This window comes from Melanerpes formicivorus, unplaced genomic scaffold (assembly GCF_026170545.1).
Source record: "Melanerpes formicivorus ecotype bairdi unplaced genomic scaffold, bMelFor1.0.p_v2 SCAF_61, whole genome shotgun sequence".
Taxonomy (NCBI): Eukaryota; Metazoa; Chordata; class Aves; order Piciformes; family Picidae; genus Melanerpes; species Melanerpes formicivorus.
Window position 1 is genome coordinate 3,559,063 of NW_027142413.1, and position 14,609 is coordinate 3,573,671.

Consider the following 14,609-nt stretch of genomic DNA (forward strand, 5'->3'; position numbering starts at 1 on the left):
GAGGTCGTTATTATGTCTCCTTGGAGCCTTCTCTTCTGTAGGCTGAAAAACCCTAGCTCACTCAGCCTGTCTTTGTAGCAGAGGTGTTTCAACCCCCTGATCATTTTCGTGGCCCTCCTCTGGACCTTCTCCATCAGGTCCATGTCCTCCCTGTATTGAGGGCTCCAGCTCTGGACACAGTACTCCAGGTGAGGTCTCACCAGAGCAAAGTGGCAGAATCACCCCTCTCAATCTGCTGGCCATGCATCTTTTGATGCAGCCCAGGACGCAACTGGCCTTCTGGGCTGCAAGTGCACACTGTCTGCTCATGTTCAGCTTCTTGTCCATTAGAATCCCCAAGTCCATTTCTGTAGGGCTGCTTTCTATCACCTTATCCCCCAGTCGGTATTGATAGTGAGGATTTTTCTGGCATGTACAATCATTAAAAGACTTCAGTAAAACACTGAAAAACCTTTTAAGAGTGGCTATGAAACAACTTCTTACTGGAGTAATTTCAGTTGAGAAGTGATTTATCCTGAGTGATGATGCCTTGGATTTCAGAAATGCTGATTTGCTACTTATCTACATGTGCTGCTTGTCTACATGTGTCTGAAGTTCAAGAAGTCCAGTGCCTACAATGCATTTCCAAAAGAATTCCAGCAGTGTGTCTTCAAGCAAAATACTAGATTTTCTGCAGAAGTGGAAAAACATCCAGTATTTAATTAAAAATAAAGAATTAATTTGCATCTTGGTTTTCTTGAGGATCAAGAACAATTATTGCCTCATAAACAAGAGTTTACCTGCATCTTGTTTAAGTAGAACCTGATTTTGATGAGTAGGGATGGAACTGTAATGATTTAACATCTTTGAGGAGAGCAAGTTGCCAAAATCCATCCAGAGCCATTCTTTCATGGCTAATATTTCTCCCCTGTTCTTTGTATCACATCCCATTTGTTTTAGAGAACCTTGTTGCATATTGTGATATATAAATAGAAAACTCACAGTTTAAAAACAGGACTGAGAAGAAAGATGGAGCAGATGGATACTTCTATACTGCAGGATGAAATTATTGGAAATTGGTTAATTAAAAATCCACTTTCTTCACTACTTCTCCCAGTATTTTAAGGGTAAGCTTCACCTGCTGCACAGTACCAAGCTTTTTGATTGTCTGTCAGTATTTCTTATGAGATAGAGAAGTGGATTCCTCATTAGTTCTTCCAAAGGCCTAATGAGGAATATTCAAAGGCTGAAGCTGGAGCTGAATGAATTCCAGTTTTGTTTGTTTGGAGTTTTGTGGCGACCAGTGGGGATACTTAGAGTGATCTGAGTGGAATTTTTACGTGGTTCCTACTCACCAACTCTCCTTGATCCCTTGCCATTAAGGGGACAGCATTGGCATCCTTAAACATTGGTTGTTTTATTCCCTTTTAATGAGCTGGACCACATATCAAAAGTAGTGTGTCTGTAAAAATAAAACTTAAATAAAACTCAAACAACTCCCTTTTGTTGTGCTGGTGCAAATGAAGGTGATGTTCCTTCTGACTTAATTTCTGTAGAATACATTCTTTAAAAGGAGTAGATTTAGGTTATTGCTCTATTTTCCTTCCATTGAATTGTTGACTCATAGAGGTAAATACAAGATCATTAATAAAGCTCTGATATCTGATGGCAAGCAAACTAATGCAGAATTGTAGAAGGATGCCTGAAGAAATAGATTATGTCCCTGAGCAGCATATAAAATATACAGTCATAGTAGGTAGGCTACTAAGAGGGTTTTTTACAAGTTTCTGCACAAGATTTCCAGTATGCACTTTGGGGAGTTAGAAGAGAGATTGCTGTTGAGTAGCATTCAACTGCTTTTAATAATTCTGCATCCAGTTGTAGAGATAAGATGCCTGGGAATTGATCCTTTTAATTTTGCCTTCCTGCTGTCAAATCATTGACATTTCCAAAGGTGTCACTCAATAGGCTTTAGAGAAAATATTGTGATGCCTGTACCTTCCTTCTTTAGTTTTCACTTATTAAGAAAGCTGATTTTGATTTACAAACTTCAAGCAAAGCTCTGAACAAGGGAAAAAAGAACCTGACGTTTTAAATCCCATCCTGAAGTCCTTTGGTAGAAATTGTAGTAAATTCTACAATCTAGTAAATTTAAATAAAACAAAACAACAACAAAAAGCCAACATGGTGCACATGGCCTGCCCATCAAAAGTTTAGGTAACCAGTTGTGTATAGTCATTCTTCTGATTTACAGATGTTTCAGGATATGCAGAAATGAGGCATGAATTGGGATGTTGTCAGGAAACTGCGAATAGCACTGTCTCTTGTTGCAGTTCTAAGCATGTAAGAGTGGGTAAACAAGAACAAGATATTGAATGCCCAGTTTATTAACCTCCAGCTTGATGACTTGCCTTATCCTTTACATTTAGATATTAGATTTTATTACCTTCAGTTACTGAATGAGGGTTTTCTACTCTCCTCTGCTATAATGCCTTCTGGGATTTGCTTTTGCATTTATAGCTATGCAGTACTCTTCCATGGTATTCTGCAAAAAGGAAAGTTGCTTGAATGCTAAAACCAAAGTATCATGCTTTATGTTTTGTGCTTATAAGCTTCATTCTAACTGCTCTGAAACACATCAGCAGTCTACTATAACGAGATTTTCACAATAGTGTAAAAATAGAGTGCTCATATTTATTTCCCCTGCTCTGTTTGGTCTTTCCCTCCAGAACTGCCCAACTCTGTATCCTAAACCATGCTGACTGCCTGACTGTCTCTTTTCTCTGCTTCGTTTAGACTTTAAGCATTAAGTACAAGGCCCACAAGACTTCTGGGGAAGGGCATGTTCCAGCAAGGGAATAGTGGAACCATTCCTTTTTCTTCCCCCCCCCCCCCCCCCCCAGTAATTCTGAGTAGTAGTATACAAAACAGTGTGAAAGATCTCTTTCTGGAAGTTGATAGAGAAAATTTTCTTCCAAATATTGCTCAATCTGAACCATGCCTGAAGAGTATTTTCTGGGGATGAGAGACTGTGATGTAGCTTAAAGTTGTATAAAGAAGAACATTACTACATATTCAGAGACTGCTTTTGAGTAACTGGAGGGGTGTATTCGGTCTCTCAAAGACCAGTGTCTCCACATGCAATGCAGTTAACTCTGTGACTTAAATCCTAACTTTATTATATCACTAGAAGAATCATCTGAAGATAAATCTTTGAATGGAAATATGCAGACACAAACAAAAGCAAGATCTTTTGATATTGGTAATTTGTTTTTACTTTATTTTGAATCATAGAATCATTCAGGTCAGAAAAGACCCTTGAGATCATCAGGTCCCGCCACTAACCCTGCGCGACCAAGTTCACCACTAAAATATATTGCTAACTGCCACCTCTAAACAGCACCTCAAGGGATGGTGACTCAATCACCTCTCTGGGCAGCCTGTTCTAATGCTTGACTTTTTTTTCAGTGAAAATTTTTTCCCTAATGTCTGGCCTAAACTACCTTTGTGCAGCTTGTGGCCATTGCCTCTTGTTCTATCACTAATTACCTGTGAGAAGAGAACAGCACATACCTCTCTCTATTGTCCTTTCAGGTAGTTGTAGAGGGTGATAATGTCTCCTCTCAGCCTCCTCTTCCTCAAACTAAACAGCCCCACTTCCCTCAGCCACTCTTAATAAGACTTGTTCTTATCATTGCCATTCTTGAGTGGCAGTGAAAGCTAACAGTAGCAGATATATTTGGTTTGGTTTCTTTTCCATCACTGAGAAAGGAATAGGGGGATAAGAAATTAAAAATCAAGAAAGGGGAAAAAGAAAATTGAACATGAATACTGATTTATTTATAATAAAAAAAAAAAAAAAGAATTAAAATAGATTGATTCTGGAGAAGAAAAGGGGTTTTTAGTAAGAGAATAATATAGTCCTAAGTAGTTCAAATAGTTGCATCAATTCAAGTAGATTAAGATGGAGCAAAGCAAAGAGGTTTCTGCTGTGTTTGGTGAAAACCTTGCTTTAATGTTACTCTTTTAAAACCCCATTTTAGCATGGCTTTTATCTGGGATAATTTAATATACCTTTCTGTGTGGTCTTAATTTTCATCTACAATCTTCATGTATCAATACTGCCTCCAGAATAATGTAATGTGAGAGCCAAATTAATTTGTTTTGAAAAAAAAAATCACAGCTTGAGGTAGAAAGAGAATAAATGATGATGTGGGATGGGTAAAAGCTTTAGCAAATGCAGCTTGGGCACTAAGTGATTAGTCAGTGGAAGAGTTTGAACCCCATCTTAGACAAGGTATGATTATGTTATAGATTAATCTGCAGTGCATATTTCTCTTCACTTTGTCGCAATGTTCCAAATCCTCTTACTTTAGAAGAAGGATGATAATTTTAGATCATGGCAAGATTTCCAGCAATCTTGTTTGCATTAATGGACTACCAGGATTTATATATGAAATCTGGGTATGTCTTGGTTATCTATTCTCCTTGTTTGTGCTATTTATTTTCTGTACTTGTAGGAACATTTTAGGAACTTGCTTTGGTGCAGATGTTCTAAATAAGTTGCCTTTTCCTTCTTATATTATTACAAGTGAACATAAGAGAGCAGACAATCTGTTGAGAAGGAGCTTGGAAATTGTGTGTCTTCCCTGGGATGATGCCCAGGACTAAAGTGTTTACCTCTGCGTCTTTGTTTTGCTTGAGGCATTTGTGAATGCTTCAGCAGGCAGGGAGATGGGAGTGTGCACGCCTGCTGGGTGGCAGAGGGAGGGATAAGCTACTAGAAGAATGCCGAATCATTGAATACTTTCACTGATGATGGGGAAAACATTTGGCCCTGGGTAAGAGTATTTCAGACCACTCTTGAAATATGTCAAGATCACAACCACCATACTCTTGCTATCTCTACAGCCACCTAGAGAAAAAGCCCACAGCATTTGACTTTGTGCTGAAGAGAGAAGCAGCTTGCTGGATGAAAGTGGGGGGAACATCTCTCAGTTTGTGATTTATGGTAGCAGCTGGACTGTGCTGTGTGTTCTGGCTCTTGTGATGGATGCATAAACTCTTGTCTTTCTTTCACACATGCTGAGATGGGAGAAGGGGAAGCATCCATTATTGAAGGAGAACAATCTAAGAATGTGAAAGCATTGTAGATTAAGAAACTCTTGTTAATTCTGTTTTATATCATAACTGATTCCAATAGTTTTGGGCTGGGAACCAAGAGTGTCCGAAGCTTGTTGACATGTTGCACCAATCCCCTCCATGCCCAGTGTTGTTTACGAGCTCTCCCCCCATTTGGAAAAACAGATTACAGATTTTTTTATTATTATTTTTTTTCCCTGGTAGATAACATTTAAAATTAATAGACTTAGTCAGGATTTAATATGGTCTCCTGTGTTTAAAATGTAGTGTATATGATTTCTTTAAATCATTTTGTGGCATTTAGACTGAGTGGATAAGCCAGCTGGTGGAATAAACAGACGTGTGGAAACTGGCACAGTTGTTAAACACTGGACATTGTAATGGTGTTTTGTTGGGATGTTATTACTTCAGCTGCACAATTATGGGAGCCTGCTGCATATTAGCAGAAGGTTTTCTCATAACCTCAAGCAATATGCATAGAATTATTTTCCTCTTCAGACTATCATCTTTGATTCTCCCAGACCGCATATGATTTGGTTGGGGTTTTTTTTCCTGTTCTGTATAGCAGTGCATGCTGCAGGCAATAGCAAGTGTAATACTTTCTGCATTGTTAGGCAACCAGCATTATCAGCAGCTGCAATATTGAGGATTAGTCTTTTCATTATTATTTGGTGTCTGTGGTACCCACATGAATCTGTTCAGTCCTGTTTCTTCAGAAGGCAGCTGGGGTCTCTGACTGAGGGAACGTGACCGTAAAGCTTTGCTGAAGTCGTCAGCATACTTAGAAGTTCACTCTTAATTGGAACTGCAGTTTTCATAATGCAGTGCAGTGAGATATACAAAACCTTGCATTTTATTTGAGGAAACTGCTAGAAGATATTTTCACATTTTATAATGGTGAAATGGGAACAGAGCATAATTCTTGAGGGTGCACCACAAATCAGCTGCTGAGCTAGAAATATAATCCAGGTCTCATAACCCCAAGCTTCATCCTTGGTCTGCTAGAAAGCAGATGTCTCTGCATTAAATATGCCACGGAAAATACACCAGCTGTTATCCTGCAGTACAGAAAATTTCATTTCGAATTGTAAATAAAACCTAGGGGTTTCCTGAGTGTTGTGGACTTCCTTCTTCTAAATGGTGTCTGCCATTCTAAGGGTCACTTGAATTTTCTTAAATAGGATTGAAAAAGTTCACTGGCTTTTGCAGAAGGCCAGATAAAATGTGATACATTATTTTATGGTTACATATCTAAAGATGCTTTTTATCATAATTTCTTTTCTATGATACCCAGTTGTTTGTTTTACCTTTCTTAGCTTACTTGCTGCCTTTGGGAAATAAAGTAACCATATGCTGGTTAACAAAGAAGGGGTTAGGGTTTGGTTTCATGCAGACTAAATGCATAGATTACAGTGTATTCTGTTTTATTAGATAGGACATGAAATTACTTGGTAGAATCCCAGAAAAGGAATAACATTTTATTCCATATACAGTTGCTCTTATAAGGGAGGGTGGGATGGGATTCTTTAGTTTTGTCCTCGTGGCCCTTCTCTGGACATGCTCCAGCACATCCAGATCCTTTCTGGGGGCTCCAGAACTGGATGCTGTAATCCAGGTGGGGTCTCAACAGAGTGGAGTAGAGGGGGAGAATCACCTCCCTCACCTGCTGGCTATGCTTCTCTTTATGCAGCCCAGGATGTGATTGGCTTTCTGGGCTGCAAGTGCACATTGATGGCTCATGAGGAGCTTGCAATCCACCAGCACCCCCAAGTCCTTTTTTTCAGGGCTGCTCTCAAGCTGGTCATTGCCCAGCCTGTATCAGTGCTTGGGATTGCCCCAACCCAGATGCAGGACCTTGCAGGTAGTCTTGTTGAACCTCATGAGATTGTCACAGGCCCACTTCTCCAGCCTGTCAAGGTCCCTCTGAATGGATCCCTTCCCTCCAGCCTGTCTGCTGCACCACACAGCTTGGTGTCATCAGCAAACCTGCTGAGGGTGCACTCAATGCCACTGTCCATGTTGCCAGCAAAGATGTTTGCTCCTGAGCACAGAGAAGGTGATCCTTGAGCACTGACTAGCTGTCCTGGGCCCCACTCCCCTCTAGGGCGATACTCTGGCCAGCAGATCGCTGAAGTGATCAAAGTCTGCATGCTTAAAGTCCAGGGTTGTAAGCTTGGGATACATCCTCCTAGTTGCCCTGAGGATATTAAATTCTTTCACTTCATGGTCACTGTAGCCAAGGTTGTACCTGAGCCTCACACTGGTCACCAGCCCTTCCTTATTGGTGAGAACAAGGTCCAGCATAGTGCCTTTTCTTGTTGGTTCCTCCACCATTTGGAGGAGGAAATTGTCATCTATGCATCCAGGAACATCCTGGAATGATGGTACCTATCTGTGTTGTCTTTCCAGCAGATGTCAGGGTGGTTGAAATCCTCCACAAGGACCAGGGCCTGTGAATGTGAAGCTACTTCTATTTGCCTGTGGAGTGCCTCATCTGCTTGGTTCTGCTGGTTTGGTGGCGTGTAGCAGACCTTCCCCTGTCTTCCCCTTAATCTTCACCCATATGCTCTCAATCAGCTCATCATCTTTCCCCAGGTGGAGCTTCACGGATTCCAGTAGGTCACTGATACAGAGAGCAACACTTCCTCCCCTCCTACCCTGCCTGTCCTTCCTGAAGAGCTTGTACCCATATATCCCTACATTCCAGTTGTGGGAATCATCCCACCAAGTTTCAGTGATAGTCACTATGTCATGGCATTCCGGCAGCGCAATGACCCTTAATTCGTCCTGTTTGTTACCCAAGCTGTGTGCATTTGCATGGACGCACTTCAGCTGTGCTGGCCGTGTCACCCTCTTGGGTGAATCCCCCTTGATTCCCTTGGGGTGTTGCAGTGCTTTGTCCTTAGCTTGCCTCAGGGCAACAAATTGAGAGCCCTTGCTAGCACTCCATCACTTTGCCTTAGGTGAGCTGCCCCAATGTTTGTCACAGGCAAGCATGAGATTAACAGTCCCTTCCCCCTTCAACTCTAGTTTAAAGCCCTATCAATGAAGCTTATTTACTGTTTTCACTACTCATGAAACTATTATGCTCTTGTGCTATCAGTACTAATACAGCTTGGCTAAAAGTCAGTATCCTAGAACTAGAGAAGTCTGTCTGGATTATTAATCCAGTGACCTTCAGGTTCAGACACCTTGTAAGAGTTTGAAGAAATGTAAACAGCAAATACCAGTGGCGGCAGAGCATTTGAAATGTCCTGGAGACTTCAGTCAAAGACCAGAAAAGCACAAAGATAAATGATGTCCGTGCTCAAGAATAAATATTATCGGGAGATGTTTTGCTGTCAGACTCAAGGAGGCCAGAGTAGTATCAGGACTGATTTATTTGAAATAAAAATACCCAGTTGTATAATTTACAGAAAGTTGGATAGAGGCCATGTTTTCCCTGCTCTTTGAAGTCTTCACGAAAAACATTACTTCAGTGGGAGCAGGACCACAATAACTTCTTTTTTATTACTGTTTTTCTTCATGTCTGCCATTTTAAACTAGGTAATAATCTTCATTCTGTCAGCAGTCTTAATAATGTATTATACCTAAAAAATTACTATTTGGGGAATCATGTCAGTTTTTGGCAAGAACTAAGTGCTGCCCTTGGACTATAAATCTATAGTGGTTAAATTTACCCTAACATGTCTTGTCACTTTGACCTAGATGTAGTTAAAGCAAGTAAGTAAGGCAAGTTCAGGGGCTTTAAATGAGCTATTCGTAAAATCCCTGCAAAACCACATGTTAAGTCATTCTGTTTCATAATCTTCTATCAGAGAACTCTGGCCTGCTTGTGACTTTACATATTCTGATCTATGCTTTTCTATCAGCAATACATTTCCTGACCTGACACTCCAGTCTCTACATTTGTTCATTTTGACCTAGTGAAGATTAACATAATAGTGCAAATAGAATTAGAGTGGGTAATTAATGAATCTAATTTTCTTTGGGAAGACCTTCCCTTTCAGTAGAACTGGAACAAAGGTACCTTGGCCAGTAGTATAGCTGTCATTATGTACATTATGGCCAGGACTTATATTCCTGAGCATTGTTGGCACGTGTTGCAGGAAACACAATGGTGCTGCTTTAAGAGACTCTTCTTTTTTTGTTGTTTTCTCCAGAGAAGATCTTCATGGGCCATGAGTGTCTCATTTTCTGATTGTGTTAGATGTGCCATGCCCATGGAGTCAACCTGGCAAACTCTGAGTCAGATCTATTGCTTTTGTGATTTGCACCTGGAGTGTGCTTAATGGCTGTCTATGATTCTTCGTGACTTGGAGCTTGTGTTCCATAAACCAAGACAAATACTGGTGTCCAAGGGAGTCTGATATTGCTCCTGTTTTGTCTGGATGTGGTTTCTGAGTTGTATGTTTGTGAAGACCTGGATGCTTCCCAGCCCTGCATGTGAAGAAGTACAGGAGGGAGTGTAGTGCTCCATACGGTGGACTTCTGCTCTGCAGAATGTATCTGTGGGTGTCTGCTTGTTTGGGATGCGTTTGTGTGGGCAGGCTCTTTGGTCTCAGTGGTAGCTGGGACACACTCAAGGATGTTGTTTTGTTTGTAAAAATCATGACATTTGTTATGTTTTTACTTTACTCAGTATTGTGATTTGAAAAACATGTCAATACAATGCAACTTCATAATAAGGATATTCCCGTTTCTTCTGTGTTCCTTATGCCTAGATTTTGCTTAATAATTGCCATTTTCCCACATCTGTTTTTTAGTGCAGCAAACATGATGAGTTGAAAGAGATCCTTTTCCTTATGTGAGGTCCTTTTCAGCGTGACAAGAGAAAGATAAGTAGTAATATTAGCTGGCATACATTAGAAGGAGATATATTAGTTTTTATAGGAGCACAGGGTTGTATGTAACAGCTGTTTAACTGTTCCTCTTTGATTCATCCCTGAAAGTAGGATATATTTGCATTATGTAGGCGGTTTTTGGAGAAAAGGAAGAGGAAGGAGAATATCTGTATCTATTCATTTGTCTGTTTGTTTTCTTCCCTCTCAGTTTTGGTACACTTTCAGTTTTGACATGGTTTTCTTTCCTGCTGGTAGATAGCAACAAAAGCAAGTGATTTGTTCAATAGTATTTTTAGTACATAAAACTCACTTGTGCTCAGTTCACATGTGTGTAGATCGTGAGAACACCGAATTGGGGAAAAAAACATCTCCCTGGTGCTTGTACTTCAGCCCTAAGAGCATCAGCAAAAGTCATTTGGAGCAGTTTGCCTAACTTGGGTTGTGGTCTCTGTGGAGCAAAAGCCAAAGTTGGCTGGTGGAGTGATGTGGAGGCAGGATGTTCTTGTCCCTTTCAGTGTCCTTGTTTTACCTTGCAGTGTAAGCAATGGTTGCTGTTAGGTGTTGCATGAAAATGCTGGGTGCCTGGGGAAGCTCCCAGGGGAGCGGGTGAGGTGAGACTGCTGCTGTGGCATGCTGCCTGAGCAGTACTGTGTGGCTACAGCAGAAGTGGGACGTCTGAGCATGCCGATGAGCCACAGTGTCTAGATATGCTATGACTGTTTGTGTAATTCAGTGTGTAGCCAAAGTATTTCCAAATACACTAGACAGATGTGAGAGCATTGCCTGTACCTGTATGACAGCAAAGGTTGTTAACTGTTACGTGCACTTTCCTCCATGCCTTCACCAAGTTTGATCAGATGGCTTGGTTGTACCAAGGACTCCAGTACCATATTCTAGCAGCTCTGGGAAACAGCCTTTTTATGTGTTTATCATTAAATCTAGTGCAGTTTACTGGAAAGCTTCCACTAGTGTGCAGCTTTGTATATATTTATCCATTTGCAGAAGACATTTTTTCCCCCCGCTGTTCTTTTAAATTAACGTAATTTTCTATTAAATTAATGTACTTATGGGCAAATAAAATATGCAGTGGCTGAATTCCTCTCTTGCATGCCTCTGTTTGCCCCTGAGAGTAGAGGAAAACAGCTCATTGGAAAGTGAGATTGTCTCTTCTTTTGACTGGCCATTTTCATGAAAGTTTTTGTGTTAGCTTGAAACTGGTCATCAGAAGTAATTTTGAAAGGAGAGGCTAAGAAAGAGCCAGGAAGCATAGTCACAGTAGCCTTTAGCAAATGGTGCTATAACAAAGCAAAAGTGAACTAAAGCATGTTTGTATACCCTCCAATAAAATGAAATTAAGAATACTCAAGCAAACGCACGCACACACAAATGGGATTTGTTTTCTGTGGCCAGTCTTCTTACTTTGGTATCTTAATTTGCAATTTCTGTAAGATTGCTTTGCTGTGGGCTGCACAGGCTGAGTTAGTCTGAACTTTAGCTTAACTAAATGGATACTCAAGCTAATTTTTGGTGTTATTCTACTCACATCGTATACTGTATACTTGTGCCTGATTGGAGTGCCACTGCAGCCGTAGGACCAGCAGAGCTGCCACAATAAGTGCTGGAAGGGAAGCAAGAAATGAATATATAGAAATCCAAGCTTATGTTTCTGTTTCTGTGTATGTATATGTTTTCCCTAAATCAGTATGATGGATCCCAACTCAACTTTCCAGTTTTGCCTAGGTAATTCTTAAGGTTAAAATAACAATAAACTTGCTAAAGCTTTCATTTTGTTAAAATAGTATCTGAGTGGTTTGTCTAGAAATAGAAATTGTGACATGACTGGTGTGTGGAGAGCAGGCAGCTTGAAGTGCATAGAGAAAGCACTGGTACCGTCAGGTTTGTTCAGGAAAAATTAAGTATACAGTTGTCTTTGCAATGTTTGAAAGCATTCAGGGGCTCACTCTGGTTTCTGGTGTAGTGGGCGCATACATAAAGCACTAGTACGCTGCATCTTAGAGATGGGCTGCTTTTGCTTGTCTGTAGAGCTTAGTGCATGGTAACAGTTATAATCAATGACATGACAGACAATGTCTTGGCATGTTTTGTCATCGGCACGCTGAGCGGTGGGTAGCTGCGCTGAGGTGTTCAAGTATTCACTTGCACATAGTAATACAAAAAAGCAGAACTTGGTCCTCTTCCAAGATTTAAATTTGTCCTTGCCTTTCCAAAAAGTGGGAGGCAAAGAAAAGGTAATGCAATGTGTCCTCAATAATATAAGCTTCAGCTAGCACCTTGGATTATGAAATTTAAAGTGACCTTCCATCCGTTTGCTTCAATTGATACCTATGCTATGGAGAACGCTAAATCTTGGCAACTTCTACAGCAGAGCTTGATGGCACTGAATTTCATGGAGGGGTGTACACATATGTGTGCACATATGATATACATTTAGTTTCAAAGAAAACATGGAAATGATAAAAATCTGAAGTACTTCTTGATAGGGAGCAGAGGATTCATGAGAAATTGTGATGTGGTGAACATAAATCTGGATCTTCTTTGTTTAAACTGGAGAGTTATTCTTGCTCATGGGATGTTTCCTTGCTGTAAATGCTTTTATGTACTACTGCTTGTGCATTTGGCAGATTTCCTGAGAGTTTCATAGGTCAGAAAAGCACTGGGAAAAAAAATACAACCCACAAGCACTTACAGTCATCTACTACAGTCACTTTATATAAGCGAGTAAACAGAGTGGAACAATGACTTCTTTTTTTGCCTCATGTCTCTGATTAGGCTCAAGGGTGAACTGCTGATTGCTAATGTATTTGTTCTGTGCTGTAGACCTTCTTAGTCAAAGAAATGGATTCTTAAACTGGTTAGACTGTTACTGTTTCTTACTTCTGAAGTACCTTTTTGTTGAAGTGTTCAGGGCAGAAAACTGCTGTGTGATTCCCGCATTGCTGTTTCAAGTAAAAATAGCACTTGATTTATCAGCAGTACCTTTTTTGTTTCAATAGAGAAGAGGGAAGATAATTTTTTAAATGTTTATATTATCTTTGTCATTCCTATAATATGAGCTAATGCCTTGAAGTGTTCTTAATGATTCCTCCCTTTTTGGAAAATGGCTTTGGTAGTGTTTTAAAGCATTAGACATTAATTTTATTTTTTTTCCTTGACCTTCCTGTTTGTGGAAAGATGGAAGGATGCTAAAGACTTGCCCACCTGAATTTTGTCATGGTTTCACTTGGGGACAGATTTCTGCTCACTTTTTAGTGGTTGTTAATTTTAGTGGTCATTAGGGCACCAAGGGAGATTTTTACAGTGAGGATTTTTCTCAAGTTCATTCCTATGGATTTGGTAATTCTGTGACAAGTGCTCTTCTGATTCTCATCCCCAGCTGCCTCTTTCTGTTTGGTGCTTGTTCACATTGTGTAGTTCAGTGCCTTACAGTTCTAATTTATTGTCCTGAAAGATAGAGACTGCTATAAATGTCTGAGAATTGCTGATGAGCTATCTCTTCAATACATATTATTTCTCTTTTATGTTTCCTTATGTCCTAGGAGGCTACAAGGTAGACCCGGGACCCCACTGTGCTAGGCTCTGCGCACACACTGAGTAGCGGCAATAGGCGATTGCAGAGGGATGGTGACTAAAAGGTAGGTGAGAGACTGTTACTTTGTTCGATGAGTAGATGACAAAAGACTTGAGAAATGGCTTTGTAGACCACTAGCAGTATTCTGCCTTTCTCTTCTCCCTGAGTTAAGGAGTGGAAATGCAAGAGAGGAATGCAAGAAAAATGATGATCAGTTCTCCTCTCTTTTTCCCCTCTGAAATTATGCTCAACTTTAAAAAGGGAAGCTATGTAAAAATGTGTCTGTTTGTTTAAAGAAAAATTGAAAAGGCAACTGCAAGAGGAACATGGTTTGTAGGTGGCAGAGACACTATTTCAGGATCCTGTTTTGGAGGCTCCACACAAATCTTTACCACCAGTCTAAAAAACACTTTGGAAAAGGAAGGCTGTTACCTAAACGACAGGCTATTGAAGGCTATTAAAAGCAAGAGGACATCTTAAAAACCCCCTATGTCTGCATTCAAAGGAAGTAGAACAAAAAATATCCCCCTAACAGGTTTAAGGAAAAAAATAACACATTACTTTTTTTCAGTCAGAATAGTAGCAGGAAGCCAGTTGGAAAGTCTGTGGAGCTTGCATATGACAACATTATGAAATGAATGATCTGAGTTAAAGCTATGACAGAAAACTAAGTAATTCTTCTGTGTATACACTCACCACTGGAAAGTGTGGGGTGTTTCCTGTTTTGGAACCTTTCTTATGGGAGGCTTATGAGATTGCCTTTCTCAGCTGGAAGCTTTTGTAGGAGAGATGGTGGAACAAATCTCAAAGTCCCAGTGTAACAGGTGCAGATTTATCTTACCTAAGCTTTAAAAGATGGGAAAACTGAAATAGACCAGATGCAGACCATGGTGTGCAGCCTCTTGTTTTCACGTGTTTCAGGAGTTGAGAACTTGAAGATGTCTAATTGGATGCCATGTTTTAGAAAGCCTACATCTAGAATCAAGGAACCTAGAAGCTAGCATGCCTCTTGTTTAAACTGAGTAGATTAATTAAACAATAAGATTAGATTTAGA

The 14,609-nt window shown here is 40.2% G+C and overlaps 1 protein-coding gene across 7 annotated transcripts in view; it reads left to right on the forward strand.

The window, feature by feature from the left end:
* SEMA5A (semaphorin 5A) overlaps window positions 1-14,609 on the forward strand; it is a 306,539-nt gene that overhangs the window by 68,841 nt on the left and 223,089 nt on the right. For 6 of the 7 annotated variants that reach the window (XM_068162023.1, XM_068162027.1, XM_068162025.1 and 3 more), the window contains one exon: window positions 13,523-13,618. The gene's annotated coding sequence lies outside the window, so the exon portion shown is untranslated. Of the gene's footprint in view, window positions 1-13,249; window positions 13,320-13,522; window positions 13,619-14,609 lie in introns of those variants that run through there. The other variant, XM_068162028.1, reaches the window with a different exon arrangement.